This window comes from Triticum aestivum, chromosome 7B, assembly GCF_018294505.1.
Source record: "Triticum aestivum cultivar Chinese Spring chromosome 7B, IWGSC CS RefSeq v2.1, whole genome shotgun sequence".
NCBI classification, from domain to species: domain Eukaryota; kingdom Viridiplantae; phylum Streptophyta; class Magnoliopsida; order Poales; family Poaceae; genus Triticum; species Triticum aestivum.
This window is the reverse complement of record NC_057813.1, coordinates 342,436,153-342,452,625: the sequence shown is the minus strand read 5'-3', so window position 1 is coordinate 342,452,625 and position 16,473 is coordinate 342,436,153. Positions and strand designations below refer to the sequence as shown.

Below are 16,473 nucleotides of genomic sequence, written 5' to 3'. Positions count from 1 at the left end.
CGCCTTGACTGCCGCAATGCTGTGAAGGTCCGGGTGAAACATCAGAAGTGTGTCGTCCGCGTACTGCAGATGCGTCACTCCCCCTGGAATGAGATGGCCAACCAACCTTTTGATGTGGCCAGCCTCGGCCGCTTTCCTCAGCATTGAGGACAGCGCGTCCACAACGAAATTGAACAGGAGGGGGGAGAACGGGTCCCCTTGCCTGAGGCCACGCTTATTCCGGAAGAAGTGCCCTACTTCTCCGTTCACCGAGATAGCAGTTTGTCCTCCCGAGACCAACTGCATGACGCGGTGCACCCAAACCGCAGAAAACCCCCGGCCAAGTAACACCTGGCGTAGGAAGTTCCAATTCACCCGGTCGTAGGCCTTTTCGAAGTCTAACTTTAACAACACCGCCGGTTCCTTAGTGCGTTTGAGCTCGTGTATAATCTCCTGTAAGGCCAAAGGGCCTTCCAGGATACTGCGGCCGCGAATGAACGCAGATTGGTTGCAGTGAATCACGCGGTGAGCAATCGGGGCTAACCTAGTGGCAGACGCTTTGGCACAAATTTTAAACGGAACGTTGATAAGCGCAATAGGGCGGAACTGCCTGATATCGTCGGCCCCTTGTACCTTTGGGATGAGCGATAACACTCCAAAATTAAGGCGCGAGATGTCTACCGATCCGCGCATGAACCCGTTACAGATTTCGAAGATCGGTCCCCTAAGTAATGACCAAAACCTTTTAAACAAGGCCACCGGCCACCCATCCGGGCCAGGGGCCGTGTCCGTCTTCATACCCATAAGCGCGGCATCGATTTCCTCTGGAAGGAATGCTAGCCCCAGCCCCTCGTTCTCGCAGTCCAGCACCCGTTGCCCTGCATCCCACACATCCGGAGACAGGCCAGCCCTCTGGTCCTCACACGTCCCCATCAGCTTAATATAGAACTCGTAAATATGCCGAGAAATGTCCTCTTGACGCAACAGGAGCCCCTGCTCCGATTGCAGCCTAAGAATGGAGCATTTACGTCGTCGGCCATTAGCGTAAGCCTGAAAGTATTTGGTATTAGCATCCCCTTTGAGGACCCATTTCAAACCACTACGGTGATGCCAATATTCTTCCTCAGCACGAAACGAAGCTTCAACCTGACCCTCCAAGTTGTAACGATGGGCCCATTCCGTCTCCGAAAGGTCCCGAGTGTCAGCCTGGGCATCAATCGTAGCGATCTTTGCCAGGATGGCCGCTCGGTGTGCTTTGTCAGCCCTCCCCAGGTTAGCACCCCATCCCTTGAGACTAGCCCTGAGTCGACCTCCAACAGCATTCCAAAATTCCATCGGACCACGCTGAGGCCCCAGTTGACTCACACACACCCTCCACTTCTCCCTGAGGAGTTCCTCGAAGCCTGGCACCTCCAACCAGGCCGTTTCGAAGAAAAAACGAGGGTTTCGACGCACTCTATCCTCCCCAGAGGAGTATACCAGGGGTACATGGTCTGACCCAATACGAGTCTCCGTGACCAGAGTGCAGAGGGGAAAACCCATTTCCCACTCCGGAGACATGAACACCCGATCTAGCACTGAGCGTACCGGATCTAATTGCTTGTTTGTCCATGTGAAACGAGCGCCCGTTCTAGCCACCTCCCTGAGGGCCATCGAAGCGATCGCAGCATTAAACATGGCCACCAGAGGCCAGTTAATATTATTGTTACTCTTATCCGCACGCGACCTTATCAGGTTGAAGTCTCCGCCAACCAGGACAGGGAGCCCCGCCCCAGTAACAGAGCAGACTTTGGCTTGGAGTTCTCCCAAGAACTCCGCCGATCTCGCGTGATCGGCCGGCCCATAGACCTGAATGATAACCAACTCCCGTCGCGAGGCCCTAACCCTAAAATGCGCGGCAATAAAAAACGAGCCAACGTCCCAGGCAATGATCTCGTATAGCGCGCGGTTTAAGCCCAGCAGCAGGCCACCGGAGTGCCCAGTCGCCGGAACGTGATGCCACTCGTAGCACTCCAGTGGATCGATAGTGAGCAACTCATGGAAACGGAAATCACCCTTGATTGTTTCCTGAAGCCCCACTATATCGACGTCCTCTCTACGCATGTATTCCTTAAGTTGCGTCCGACGCCCCGCGTGGCCAAATCCACGGATGTTCCAAAAAATGGCCCGCATCTAGATAATCCGATTGCGGAGCCGGACACCGCGCGAGGTGACCGCCTTAGCCACGCGCCTCACCTTGCCACGGCAAGGCGAGGGAGGGAGAGCAACCCTTGTTGCCTGATCCCCCTCTTCGGGCATGGAAAGAGCCGCAGTGACCCCTCCCTCGGGCTCACAGGGTCTCTGGGCAACGCGTGCTGCCGCAGCAGTCGCTAGCGCTGCCTGCGCCATCTCCTTGGCGCGCACGAGCGAAATAAGTTCCCTGACTCCACCCTCACACTCAGCCACCACACCGCTCGCATCTAACACCTCATGCAAGTGCTCATCCGAAAAGGACTCAAGAACCGTAAAACGAGGCGGGGGATTACCCGAGATCTCCATGTTCTTCTGCGCCTGCAGGAGTTGCGCCCTCTGCAGCGACGGCATGTTTCCTTTGGCCCCCTTGGAGCGCGAGCTAGTGCGGACCGGAGCCGCCGGCACCGTCTTGGTACGCTTGGCCTTGGCGATCGGCGCCGTCTTGGCCGCCGCTTGCAGCCTCTGATCAGCAACGAGTGGCAATGTAGGAGCCGCCAGAGCCATGACCGACTGGCGCGGCGTGGGAGGCGCACCCAGCGAGTCCATCGCGCGCACCACCGTCTTCTTCATCAGCTTGACCGAGCCGCTCAGAGTGGAGCCATGCCCACCAGACGCCGGAGAACCCACCGAACGGTGTCGAGGGGGGGGGGTGGGGGAGAGCGCGGCCGGCGAGCCACCACCTCCCACACCCACCATCGGGACCAGGGCCGCGCCCAAGGGAGGGGAGGAGACCGACCCCATGTTGGAGCCATACTGGTTGGGGATCGAGAGCGACATCCCCTCGTGTCTCGACCCCAACACAGCCCGCAGCCCCGCAATTCCTTCCTCCGGCGCGGTAGGGCCCGCTGCAGAGATGCCAAGCTTGTCCCAGGCAGCGGTGTCGATGGAGTCGTCCTCCTCCATGCTGGCGTCATGGTCCTGGTCCGCATCCTTGCGCTTGTCCTTGTCCTGATCCCCCGGGCCCCGACCCGCAGGGGGCGGCGGAGGGGGCGGGAGAGCAGGGGCCGCCGTGCGCGGCAGGTCCACCTCCGGCTCGAGCTTTATGGAGTAGCCCTCGCCATTGAACCAAACTTGCACGGAGCCGCACAGCTTGGCCGGCACCCGGCAGGCAAACTTCATTCGCACCGGGCCCGAGCGGGTAAGTGACACTTCGTCCACCGCCAGCGGCCGGCCGATCATAGTCGTGGCCGCCATCAGCCTGTCCACGCGCCGTTGCTTCGGAGGCACACCCCAGAGCTTCACCCACGCCTCCAGCATCGAAAGCGCCTTAGGCTCGGCGAGGACCGCGTCCCGGATGACCGCAGTGATGTTGTTGATGGAGAGGAAAAGCTTCCCGCTGCGCGTCGCCATCCGGAGCATGACGGGGTCCGGGAACGCCACTGAGAAGCAGTCCGTGTCGAACGGCGCCACCTGCCAATCCCACTCGCCCTCAAAGAGATGGGAGAGTTTGGCCTCGAGGATCTCCTTTGTCAGGACGCCGGGCGCCGCCGACACCAGGGCCGCGTTGGCCCCCAGCAGACCAACCGCCGCCGCGTCCGCCTCCTCCGGGGATTGCAGGCAGAAGAAGCCGCCTCCCGCAAAGGCGTGGCCCATGGTTTGGAGCACAAGCGGCCTGCCGCGCGTGGGGCAGTAGGCCGAGGCGTGCCCCTCGTTGCTGCAGAGCACACAGAGCTGCTTGAACCCGCACTCGTTCTGATAGTGGCCCGTGCGCCCGCATCAGAAGCACTCTGGCCCACCCGCGTCCTCGATGGGAATGGGCTCCGCCGCCGTACCCTTGGAAGCGGAGGGCTTGGAGGCCTTGGAAGGGCCCGTCATCGCCGACTTGTGCTTCTTCATCTTCTGCTTGAGATAGGGGTCGCCAACGCGGTCCCCTCCGGAGGGGAGGAAGGACTCCTTGCGCCTGAGCTCCAGCCCCTTCTTCTTGTACACCTCTTTCTTCTTCTGCTTTCTCTCTTGCTCCTTGAGCCACCACGCTGGAGGGGGCCCCCAGCCGCCCTCCTCGCCTGCATGCTCCGCCGCGCGCACCTTCGTTTGGGCGCGCAGATCCCGCTCGCGGCGTCTCTCCGCCTCCGGATCCGGCTCCGCCCGCTTGTCCGCGCGTCGCTCCGCCGTGGAACCCATGATGACCACCTCGGCGAAGGATCGGAGAAGGGGAGGAGGGCCAGTGGGGGGGAAAGGGATCTGGCGGATCCACCGAAGCGCCGCACCTCGGCAGGAGTGGCTGGAAACCCTAGTGTACTGTCGGATGCCCCGCGGCGAATCCACAGCCACTTAAGTACTGCCCGCTCCGAAGCCAGGTCGGGCTTGGGCTTTACCACGCAATCCCGCACCGCTGCACGGCCCACCTCCGGACGCAACCCCGTCTCCGCGGGGCAACCGTCCCGGCCCGCGCAAGGCCCAGGACCGCCCTCTTGGCCCGCCTCCTGGTCTTGCCCCACTGGCCCAGACCGACCAGCGTCCCCAACCCTAGGCCAGGGATCGGCCGTCTCCGCCGACGCCGCCGACGCCTCTGCGACAGCCGGCGCCGCCAGCCCGGAACTCACCTGCCGCGCCGGCGCAGGCCCCGAGTCCCTCGGAGGGGGATCAGCCCGCGAGCAGTCCGCGTCCGCCCGCACGCCTCCCCGCAGCACCGCACGCACCAACGGCGCTCGGCTCGACACCCCTGGTCGGCGAGCACCGCGGCCGCCAGGCGCAAAGGCCCGCCGCCGCCCGGCCGTGAGCGAGCCCCCTAGCTCCTCAGCCCGAGCCACAAACGCTCCCAGCGACGGCCTGCACGCCGCGGCGCGCCTGGCCCCGCCATCGGTCGACTCCGCCTTCGACTCCTCATCGTCGCTTCCCTCCGCCAGAGCCCAGAAACGGCTCCCCGACCAGCGCGACGCCGTCTCCGCGCCCAAGATCGCCCCCGGTAGCGCCCGCGCCGCCCGGCCCGGCGACCGCACCAACGACCAGGTCGACAGCTCGTCGAGGCCGGCGGGCAAAGTCGCATCGCCCTCCGCGTCGCCTCCCGAGTCGCCCTTCCGTACCAGAGCCGTTGGAGCCATCGAGATAGGCCGTTATCAGCCTCTCTGCCCACAGTACTTCATATCAAGCCATCATATGAAACACTTCTGTTTTATCATAACAAGTTCTCCAAAACTTCTATTTCAGAAGTATAACCATGTGCTGCAAGCCTCAACTTTTTTTTTATTTTAGTTTTTTCAAATAAACCATTTGAAGGCATTTTCCTTTAAACCAAAATTCATATCAAAATGAAATGACCATCACATGGCCTTTCAAGCATAAGTTAGAAAGTGGGTATCCTTGCTCACCACCACCAAGCTCGAAGCCTTTAATGAATTTTCTTTAATAAGCATAAAGCTTAAAATAGACAGAACAAACATATACTTTCTAGAAAAAATACAACAAGCATATCAGTGCGTGAAGAATTCAAATACGACAAATCTCCAAAAAGAATCAATTCATTTGGACTTAAAATGAGCATTCTAGAGCCAGTCAAAGTTTCGTCAGGTTTATTGGATTTAAATTAACGGAGACTGGAGTGGGAGTGATGTCGATGGCGTAAATCAGGAGTATGCCACCTTTGAACCGGTAAGCGTGGGCCATTTGCGTTGTTATGTGAGACTGACAGTGGACACTACTTAAATTAAACCGAAGGGGTATCATAAACAGAACAAACCGACCGCGGAGCTCACCAGCGCGGCGATAGCCGGAGCTAGAGGAAGCGGTGGTGCTCGGGGATGGTGCAGATTGGTCGGGGGCGTCGAGCACTTCTGGTCCGTGGGCTACACGGCGGCCGGAGTTGCAGGAACGCGTCGTCTTCTTCAACTCTGGCGGCGGCACAAGGGCTCCTCGTCCAGGAGCTCTGTGTAGGAGAGCGCGCACGGAGGCGTGCATTAAGCTCCAGGCACAGGGTACGACTTCAGCTCTCGCTTTTTTGACCAGTGAAGGAGGGAGGGAGCTACCAGAGTTGAGAGTTGCGGCGGCTCGGAGCTCGAAGGGCTGGTACCGCAGAGCTTCTCCTGGTGCGAGCCTCAATTAGGAGATAGGAGAGGAGCCGGGTGCTCTAAGCTGAGGGGGAGGGGCTCTTTTTATAGCTGACAAGGTGGTCGCCGTGACTGTCCACTCGGGTTGAGCCATTGATGGCGGCCGAGGTCGCCTGGCTGCAATGGTGGCTACAAGAGTGTTGAAAGGGTCGAGATGGACCGGGGGGGGGGGTTGAACAGGTACAATTACAAACTTTAATTACTACTTAGCAATTTTAGGCAATTATGCGGAATAAGAAAATGAGCCTAACAATTGCAAAGGTGATTCTAGAGCTAGCAATATACTCAACAACAACTAGAAGGACAAGCAACCACAATAGATATAAAAAGTAAAGACAAGGATACAAGTAAACCACAAGGAGTTAAGGGTTTTTTCTTTGAGGAACCGGCAGAAGGACTGCCTTAATATATTAAGTAGGAGAAAATAAACACGCAAATGTTGCAGTTACAGTACAGTTACAGTACACAAATAGGGGTTAGGGAGACCCACAACAAGGAGTACAAGAATCAGTCAGGCTCAGGTTCAGGTTCGTTTTCTACACCAGAGAGCCAGCTAGCCGAGACCGAAGGAAGTGAAAGGTCTTGCTTGATGAGATAGAAGATAGCAGCTTCTTGGAGCGTATGATGCTCGAACACACGTCTATTCCGTTCCTTCCAGATGTTCCAAGCCGTATAGATGGCCACCTTCTTGGCCCTACGTCCCAGGCATGAGGTCATGTCATCCCACCATTGTTCGATAGAAACTGCATTCTGAGCGTTCGTTGCAAGAATAGGCATGCCCAGGTTGTTCCCTACCATGGTCCAGACGCTCCTGGCAAACGGGCAGGCCAGGATGAGGTGAGTGGGTGTCTCATCAGCTTGGTCACAGAGGCTGCAAACATCATCGTGAGGAATTCCTCGGGTGGCAAGGTTGTTGGCTGTAAGGATCCGGCCCCGCAGCCATAGCCACATGAAGAACTTGCACTTGGCCTCCACCTTCGCAGTCCACAGCTTATCAAAACGAACTGGGCAGAAAGATCCAAGGAATTGGCACTGATATACGGAGGACGCAGAATATGACCTGGAGCAGTTCCACACCCAGGAGATGGAGTCAGCAGCGAGAGGGTCCAGGGTTATCTGCTGAAGTTGGTTCCAAAGCACAGCAAACTGGCGAAGCTGCGAGATGTCAGAGATCCGGTGCAGGCCCAACATCCTCTTGTTATTGGAGACGGCATCATGGACAGAGATATTTTTGCGGGAGCAGAGTCTGAAGATATCTGGAGCAAGGAGCCGAGGCACATATCCGTCAAGCCATCTGCCATTCCAAAAATTGGCAGTCAGTCCATTTCCGATGGTCACCGTGGTGGAGGCAGAGAATAGGGCAAGGTCATCCTTGTCACAAGGGATCTCGGTGCCGGCCTAGGGGCGATCTTTGTCAGTCCAGTCGAGCCATTTCCACCGGAGGCGAAGTGCTCTGCTGAAGCGTTGGAGATCGAGCACCCCTAGGCCCCCAGCCGCTTGGGGCAACAAACGGTGCTCCAGTTGACGAGGGCCATGCCCTTATCAGCATCTGGCTTGGAGTGCCACAAAAAGTCCCTCCGAAGCTTATCCATCTGTTTGAGAGCCCATCCGTCAAGCTTGAACACAGAAAGAAGGTGAACTGGAATGGCAGAGAGCACATAGTTAACAAGCTTAAGGCGTGCATCCCCGTAGAGCAGCTTGCCTCTCCAAATTTGCAATCTGGAAGCCATTTTGTCAATGGTTGGTTGAATGTCAGCTCTTGTTATCTTGTTGTGATGGAAAGGCAGCCCTAGGTATTTGCACGGGAACTGGCCGAGAGGCCCCGGAAACTGCTGCAGCAAGGAAGCCAGATCAATATCCTCACAGGCAATGGGGAGGAATGCACTTTTTTGCATATTAGCCTTCAGCCCAGAAGTAGAACCAAAGACCCGAAGGATCTCCTTGGTGGTGGCGATATCTTGCGGCGTAGGTGCAACGAAGAGAGCTGCATCATCAACACATAGGCTGACATGCAACCTGGAGGGAGGCAATCGTAGCGCAGATAATGCACCAGCCGAACAAGCTTTCTCCAGAAGCCAGTGAAGGGGGGCGATTGCAAGGGTAAACAACATTGGGGATACGGGGTCACCCCGTCGGAGCCCTTTTTGATGGAAGAAGGAAGATCCAAGCTGCCCATTGACCATGATCCGAGATGATGCAGAGGTCCACATAATTGCCATGATGTCGCACCATCTTGGGCCAAAACCGATTGTGGTCATGAGCTCGAACATATACCTCCAGGAAACTGAGTCGAACGCACCGGCGATGTCAAGCTTCAGCAGAAGGGCCGGATCCTTGGATCGATGCAACTGTTAACCGTGTTCTTGACATACAGGAAGTTGTCTTGGATGCTGCGGTTCTTGATGAATGCACTCTGCGAGTGGGGCATGATCAAATGCAGCAAAGGAGCCAGCCGGTTTGCCAAGAGTTTGCAGACGATCTTGCCAACAAAGTGCATAAGGCTGATGGGCCTGAAATCCTTAATCTTGCTTGCATCAGGAGACTTTGGCAGAAGGGTAATGAAGGCCGAGTTGAGCAGGTTCCATCGATTGCCTCGGAGGGAAAAAAGCTGGTTGAGAGCACTGATCAGATCGCCCTTGATAATACTCCAGCAAGATTTTAGAAGTCAGCCGTAAATTCATCCGGTCCCGAAGCTTTCCCAGATAGCAGATCAAAAACAGCCGCCTTGATTTCCTCCTCGGTGAAGTCCACCTCCAAAGCAGAGAGATCATGTCTCGGCATATCCAAGTACTCCCAATTGATCGAGCACTCCCTGGGGGTTGGAGTGCCGATCGTGCTGCCGAAGTGGTCAAGAAGCGTCTGTTGCTTGTCATCCTGCAGGGTAAGCTGAGCCGCTCCGTTGTCCAGAACCGGGATGAAATTCCGTCATCTCCGTCCATTAGCTTTGATGTGGAAGAGCTTGGAATCAGCCTCATTGGCACGCATGTAAAGGATGCGAGATCGTTGGCGGATACGCACCCGCTGGATGGCAGCCAGACCAAGGAGCTTGTGCCTGAGATGCAGCCGGAGACCCATCTCCGTGATGGACAGATCACGACTGTCCTGAGCAGAGTCGAGGCCAAGGATAACCAAATCAGCGATCGCACACAACAGCGTAATGTTGCCCACGCGCCAGCGGCTCCAAAGCTGGAGAGATTTAGCAAGGCGAGAGAGCTTGCAGTGCAATCTGCACATGGAGTCGCCGTGTGCAACAGGAGCTTGCCACGATTCAGTTACAACGGCTCTGAATCCTCGAATTTTAAGCCAGTAGTTTTCAAAGCGGAACCCGGAGAACCTTTTGTGGTTAATTTGACAAGTGAGGAGCATGGCACAGTGGTCAGATATGGAGAAAGAGGTGGCGCGCCGGTGGCATTGGGGAAAGAGGAGGTTCCAATCGGTCGAACAGAAGACATGGTCGATCTTGGTTTTAGTCTGCTGTGGGCAGGTGCTAGCCCAGGTGTAGCGGCGACCGTGAAGTCTCAGCTCATCAAGCTCAAGGAAATTTAGTGCCGAACGAAAACTGTTAATCAGACGCCTGTTAATGGCATCATTGCTTTTGTCGTCAGCACGGCAGAGAAGATTAAAGTCTCCCAAGAGAACCCAAGAGGGTAGCATGGTTGCTTTTAGAGAGCGTAGCTCGGAGATAAAATTGAACTTATCATTTGAGGACCATAAACCACAGAGATGCTCCAGGAGGCAGCCGAAGCGCGCATGGAGACAGAAGCAGAGATTGTATGGGTTGTGACACTAGAGCTCGTGATGGCGAAAAGGTCAAAGGAGAAAACCAAGAGGATCCCCCCTCTGGTGCCATCAGCCTGGAGGAAGCAGACGGAGTCAGCAAAAGCGTTTCCAAGGAGCTCGAGCACGATCGATCGGTCGATGTGAGCAAGCTTTGTTTCTTGAAGGCACACGACAGTGGAGCGAGTGTGAGCAACAAGATTACGGACAACTTGGCGACGAGCGGGGTTGTTGAGGCCCCAGACGTTCTAATTGAGGATGGTACAGTTGTGCTCACTCATTGATACACAATGGCACACAAGGAGACAGAAATGAGACTGACGAAGAGAAAGGGGAAACTAGCAGGTGGGGAGCAGTAACTGACGAAAAACAGGGGAAGGCTAGTACACAGACAGAAACCGATACAACTGCAGAGACCTGCCGGTGGTTCTGCGAGCATGGAGATGAGGCAGGCATGAAGGAGTCATCGACGGCGCGCATCAGGAGCCACCCTAGGCGGCACCGCGGCGGTCGCGCAGCCGGCGGACGGCCGCAGGGTGCCCCTTGGAGCTTGGCCTTACTTTGGTCAGCTGGATCGAGGAGAAGAGGGCCTTCACCGCCTCGATCTCCTCGGCGCTGAGAGGATCCTTGAACATGTCGAGGAAGCTCCGCATCATGGCCTCCTCCGTGGCCTTGTCGTCGAGGTCTGCCGCAATCCCCCACTTCTTGCGGAGCACGCTGCGCGTCTGCTCGATAGTGGTCATGCCAGCAGCAGGCTGTCCGGCCAGCCGACGACTGGTGCGCCTCGCCGGGGTGGCCACCTGCGGCGCCGGCGGCCGACGCGTGGCCGGAGGGGAAGCGATGAGCGGTGGCTGGATAGCAGTGCTGATTGCGGAGAGGAATGGCAAAGCAGGGGAGGGCATTGGGTCAACAAAAAGGTCTCACACGACATCAGATAGAGCAGCAGCATCTACGGTATCAGGCCCGGTGGGTTGGGTGGGATTAGGCAGCCCATCAGCAAGAGCGAGGTCATCAGAGGCAGTGGTAGCTTCCTGGGCCAGGCCACTTGGGCCAAGAGGACCAGGCGCGGGAGAGTGCTGACCAAAGAACCGTCATCGTCTTGGCCAAGTGGCTGCATGCAGTGGCTGAAATCGACAGGCACGCTGTCTAGAGGATGCAGCGGCGTGGGCAAGGGGACAACCAAAGTGAGGGTTGCGGCACAGGCAGCAGCAGGTGCAGAGGCAGTGGGACGTTCAGCGGCAGAGCTGGCAGAGAAAGGGAAGCAGATTGCCCAGAATGTGGTGGAGGCAGCGAATCATGGGCAGCGAAAGGGGAGATGTCGGACTCCAAGAGTGGAGTAGGATGCGTGGGCGAAACAGGGAGCAAGGCCGAGCCGGGCAGATGCGTCAAAGTGCTGACATCCCGCGCAGCGGCCGTGCTCTCCAAGCCAGGCGGGGGAGGCAATCGTGGGCGACGCCGTTAGCGGGCCGTCAACGTTGCCGCCGTCAGCAACGGATGTGGCATGTTGGCGAGCGCCGCCAACCAATGTTGCCATCGTAGTGCCCGCCAGCTTGGCCGCCCGCCCCGCCGGACGCGCCAGTGGAGCCGGCATCGTACAGCGTCCGGCGCCCATCGGGCCGGCCGCCCGTTGAGCCACCGCTACCGCCATCCGGGGAGTGGTCGCGACGCCGAGGACCAAGACGCAGGTGGGCAGGGCGGCGCGAAGGGTGCCTTGGGTTATCCTCGTAGGCGTAACGCCACCCGAGGGAGCGCTTGCGGGGCAGCATGTCGTCTCCATTGAAGCCGCTGGAGGGGATGCCACTCTGAGCCGAGTGGCTGCTGGCGCCTAAGATGGGGAGCGCGGCGAGTAATCCCACACCTTGTCAAGGTGGGGGAGAACCGGGTAGGACAGGACGTTCGCCGGGCCATCATGGGACGGCGGCGGCTCGGAGATGCCGAGCTCGGGGAAGTCGAACAGCGACGAGGCAACGCGTGGCGGCTCCTCAAGACCCAAGGAGCCACGGCGAGCGATGCCCTCTGGGTCAGCCGTCCAAATCCAGATGCAGAAGCAGGCAACATCCTGGTCGGTGGGGTGGATGTCGTCGATGCAGTCCATCAGGCAGTTGTTCTTGAAGAGGACAGCCACCGTCTCGAGCTGGCGTTCGTGCTCCGGCACGCCCTCCAGGCAGACACGCACGGTACGGCAGAGGCGCCAGGGAAGCACCGATGAAGCGTCCAAGGCCGAAAACCCAGCGAGGCGGCTCCCACCCATAGGGTGTCCGGCATGGTGGTGGTGATGTTGCGAATGACGACGTCGTTGAAGAGGACGAAGAAGTCGCCGACGTGGGCAAGCATGGTGACAGAGAACGTGCCCGGAACGAGGCCGGTTGCCGTGGGTGACGAGGATGGCGCCGTGCCGCTCGCAGAAGTGTTCGACGGAGTGCATCGCCGAAGAGAAGGGGGCCACACCAGAGATGAACTCAGGGCGGTTCTCGCCATCGCCAGGGATCCTGGCCGAGTCCATGGCCGGCACAGGCACCGGGAGGCGAGGGGGAGGCACGCGCACAGGGAGGCAGAGCACCGACCCAAGGAGTTAAGGTTAGGGATAACCGAAACTCCGGAGACGAGGATGTATTCCGATGTTCACTTCCTTGGAGGGGTGGGTGTTATCATGAAGGCACACCTACACCAGGAAGGTTCACCCTATTCTCCTTGAGATATCAACACGAGGGCGATTCTCAACCACTAGTGGTAGACCTTGAGGCGGCTTCCAAACCTTCACAAACTTTCTGGGGGTAATTGTAATGAACGATTCCTCTCTATAAAACTCCTACCGCCTAGGGAGTATCCAACCTCCAAGAGTAACAAGACCAGTGAGAAATGTTCAAGACTTTCTCAAATCACGATTTGCTTTGGTAAATGGTTGTTCAAACTTCTTACCGAGGATGGTATTTGGCAAACCATGTTGCGCAATAAGTATCTAGGACAAAAGGCGTTGTCTCGGGCATATTGTAAACCTGGAGACTCGCACTTTTGGGCGGGCCTGATGGCGGCAAAGAAACATCTCTTTCGCTTTGGGTCTTTCGCAATAAAGGACGGGTCAGAGATTCGTTTCTGGGAAGACATCTGGTTAGGCAACGCCAGTCTCCGAGAACAATATCCAGCCTTGTACAACATTGCTCGCGATAAAAATAATACTATTACGCAGGTGCTCATCTCATCACCGCCGAATCTTTCATTCAGGCGGGATTTGATTGGCACCTGACTTACGTCATGGCATAATCTCTTATCTCGTTTGGATTCGATTAACCTGACACAAGGTCGGGACGTGTTTCGCTGGAACCTTACTACATCTAGGTCTTTTACAGTAGACTCTATGTACCGTGCGCTCACGCATTCCGAGGTACCGGTGAGTAATAACAAAAAAATTTGGAAGGCAAAGATTCCACTTAAAGTTAAAATCTTCACGTGGTATCTTCGTAGGGGAGTTGTGCTAACCAAAGACAACCTCGCACGACGCAACTGGCAAGGAAGTAAGAAGTGTTGTTTTTGTACTCATGACGAGACAATCAAACATCTCTTTTTCCAATGTAAGTTTGCGCGTTCTATATGGTCAATCATCCAAATAGCGTCAAATTTGTATCCACCCACGAGTGTTGCCAATATTTTTGGTCATTGGCTGGACGTTATTTCAAATAGGTTGAAAACGCTAATAAGGGTGGGAGCGTATGCCTTATTATGGTCGCTTTGGATATGAAGAAATGATTTGTTTTTTAATAACAAAAATGTCTCTTCGCTGCAGGTTATTTTCCGTTGTACGTACTTGCTTCGTACGTGGTCTACGCCACAACAAGCAAATTACCAACCATTATTCAAGGTGGTCTGTACGCGGTTGGAGCAGGTGTCTATGGAGGTTTTTGCCCAACATGGGTGGCAGCGTAATCTCCGGATCGGTCCACCATCCATTCGACATAGGCATAGTCTCGGTCTATAGGACTATTGTTGCCGAATTGTCGGCTTTTTTACGTTCTTTTGTCAGATTATTGGTGTTTGGCTGTGTGCATCCTAGTTATGCAGAGGCCGGATGATACTCTTAATGTTCTGTATCTCTCGATGCTACATTTGAAGTTAATAAAAGCGCCCTTTATCGAAAAACGATTTGCTTTAGTCAAAAGAGGAAGAGGGAGTGGATCTATCACTTAGTGGAATTTCTCAAGAACTCTCACAAATCTCTTCGGGATCTAAGATTGGGTGTGGAACAGAGTGAGAGGGAGCACGGGTGTTCTTGGGGATGAATTAGAGTGTAGTGGTCAACCCTCTACCGGAGTGGTAGAGGGGTATATATAGCTCCTCAAGAAAGGAGCCGTTTGAGCTGTGGGTTTAAGTGCCCGGACGTCCGGATAGGAACCCGGATGATCTGACTTGGTATCAGGAGAGTCCGGTTAGGTCAACTACTGGTGCTGGGCAGTTGAGCTAATATAGCCGACCCGTGGTGATCTCTGTGTGATTGTCCGGGCAAATCATCCGGGGAAGCCCAGACGCCCGGGAGGAAACCCAGAACATCCGGCAGTGCAAACCTGCTGCTGGTGGATCACAGGCTGGCCCAACATCCAAGACAGAGTCCGGAACATCCGGGCCAGCTCAGACTAAACATGCTCTTTGGATAGGCATCTGGGCAGAGCATCCGGGGTAGGGCCGGATGATCCTGGCAATGGCCGGACGACCCGTCTCCATCGAGCACCTTACGGGGTGTCCAAAGAGTTTCAGCCCCAACTGTGCACGGGGTGTCCATAGATTAGTCATTGGCCCCGTGTGCATGGCCCTTGTACCATGTGTGCACGGGGTATGCAGTCAAGGGGCACATCTTGAAGAAGAGTTTGGCGGCTGGCGTATATGTTTTGCATGTTCCCACACTTTTCATCTGAGCATCTCGACCCTTTTAATAGTGCGGTGATCCTATGACTCAATAAACCAAAACAAAACTTTGAGTCGTCGGAGAACCATGTTTTGACTTTTCTTTTTGAAGTGGTGATTCAACCATCTCCTTTGAAATAACCTCATAGGGACCAATGGCCTAAGATAAACTTAGTAATCATCATTAGTCCCACTAATCACATTGTCATTACACCAAAAACACCATTTAGGGACAAGTGCACTTTCCCCTTTGCTCTGGCTTATTTCTCTTATCATTTACGGTCATTATGATTTCATTTTTGTGTTGGTCTAGGGACAAATACATTATGCGATAGCAAAGGCTTGTTAGAAGTAACCTTGCCTTACTTAATCACTTCCTAGATTCAATAAATCCTAGGTCTCTAGGGAAGAAGGCTATTACTACAATCCAAAACGGATCGAAGGTAGTTAGCAAAATTGTCCACTAAGAACTTGTGATTACTTTGCTCAATATATCTGGAACTTGCGGAATCAAGGCATCCCAAGGGAGAAGACTTCATTGGAGTGATCATGACCTCCAATTGGAGAAGATTCCAAGGAAATTCAAGATCTCCTCTTCCTTTAGATTTTGGGATGAACTATCATTTTGTTTTCCCTTTCCTTTGTTTTTTCTTGAATATAAGAGGTACCTCTTATATTTACTTGTGATATGAGTGGATATTGGTGGTGAACCTTAGATTTATGTTTGTTTCCTACTTTGTTCCTCTTATTTTTCCAGTTTTCTCCGTGCTCATCATCTATGAATCCACCTCCAATTGTGAAGATTGGGCTACCCCAATGGCTTGCCCCGTTCAAAGGGCCTCAGGACTACAAGGAGTCTGAAGCATGCACGAACAAGGACACCAAGATGGAAATGACAGAGGCAACCAACCAAGGAACCGATAATAAGCGGCGGGGCCAACCAAAGGAGCAAGGCATTTTCGATCGGAACCACAAGCACCCGCAATCTTAGCATCCGTTCGATTAGCATATTAGACACGATTTAGACACCCATCTAGTATCCTTGAAAAAAAAGACACCCATCTAGACTGTCGACCCCCAACTTGACGAATACCTTTTGTGCTCCATCATTATAAATCCTTCGTGAAATGATTCCAGACAAGCATGATTAGAGTTGCTACTCACCACACGAGGGCCTGGATCTGAGTAAAATATGTGCCCCATGTCCATCTGGTAACATGAGGTTACGTGCCATCAGACTAATAAACTGCGTCCCCCACATTGTTGTTGTTGAGTATAAGGATTATTAGGGAGTATAGGATAGACTAAGATTTGGTCCTGCCTTGACTTATACTCCAAGATGACCATGTATTCCTATACATATGACTACGAGGCTCAAGCAATACAACAACTATTCCACCAAATTCCTCTCTCCCTTCTAATATGGTATCAGCCTAATCGATCCTAAACCCTAGCCGCCGCTCCCGGGACAGTCGGCCTCCATGACCGCCGCCGGGGGCCGCGCAACTCGTGCCTAGGGTTCGTCCGCCTAGAGAGTCTTTTTTCCGAT

The 16,473-nt window shown here is 55.1% G+C and overlaps 1 protein-coding gene across 2 annotated transcripts in view; it reads left to right on the top strand.

Annotated features, from left to right (window-relative positions):
* The window catches only part of LOC123157110 (chloroplast envelope membrane protein), a 30,144-nt gene extending 14,014 nt beyond the window's left edge, over nt 1-16,130 (top strand). Inside the window, exon 8 of one of the 2 annotated variants that reach the window (XM_044575356.1) lies at nt 15,682-16,130. The gene's annotated coding sequence lies outside the window, so the exon portion shown is untranslated. Of the gene's footprint in view, nt 1-13,812; nt 14,166-15,681 lie in introns of those variants that run through there. The other variant, XM_044575355.1, reaches the window with a different exon arrangement.
* Nucleotides 16,131-16,473: the final 343 nt, after the last annotated feature.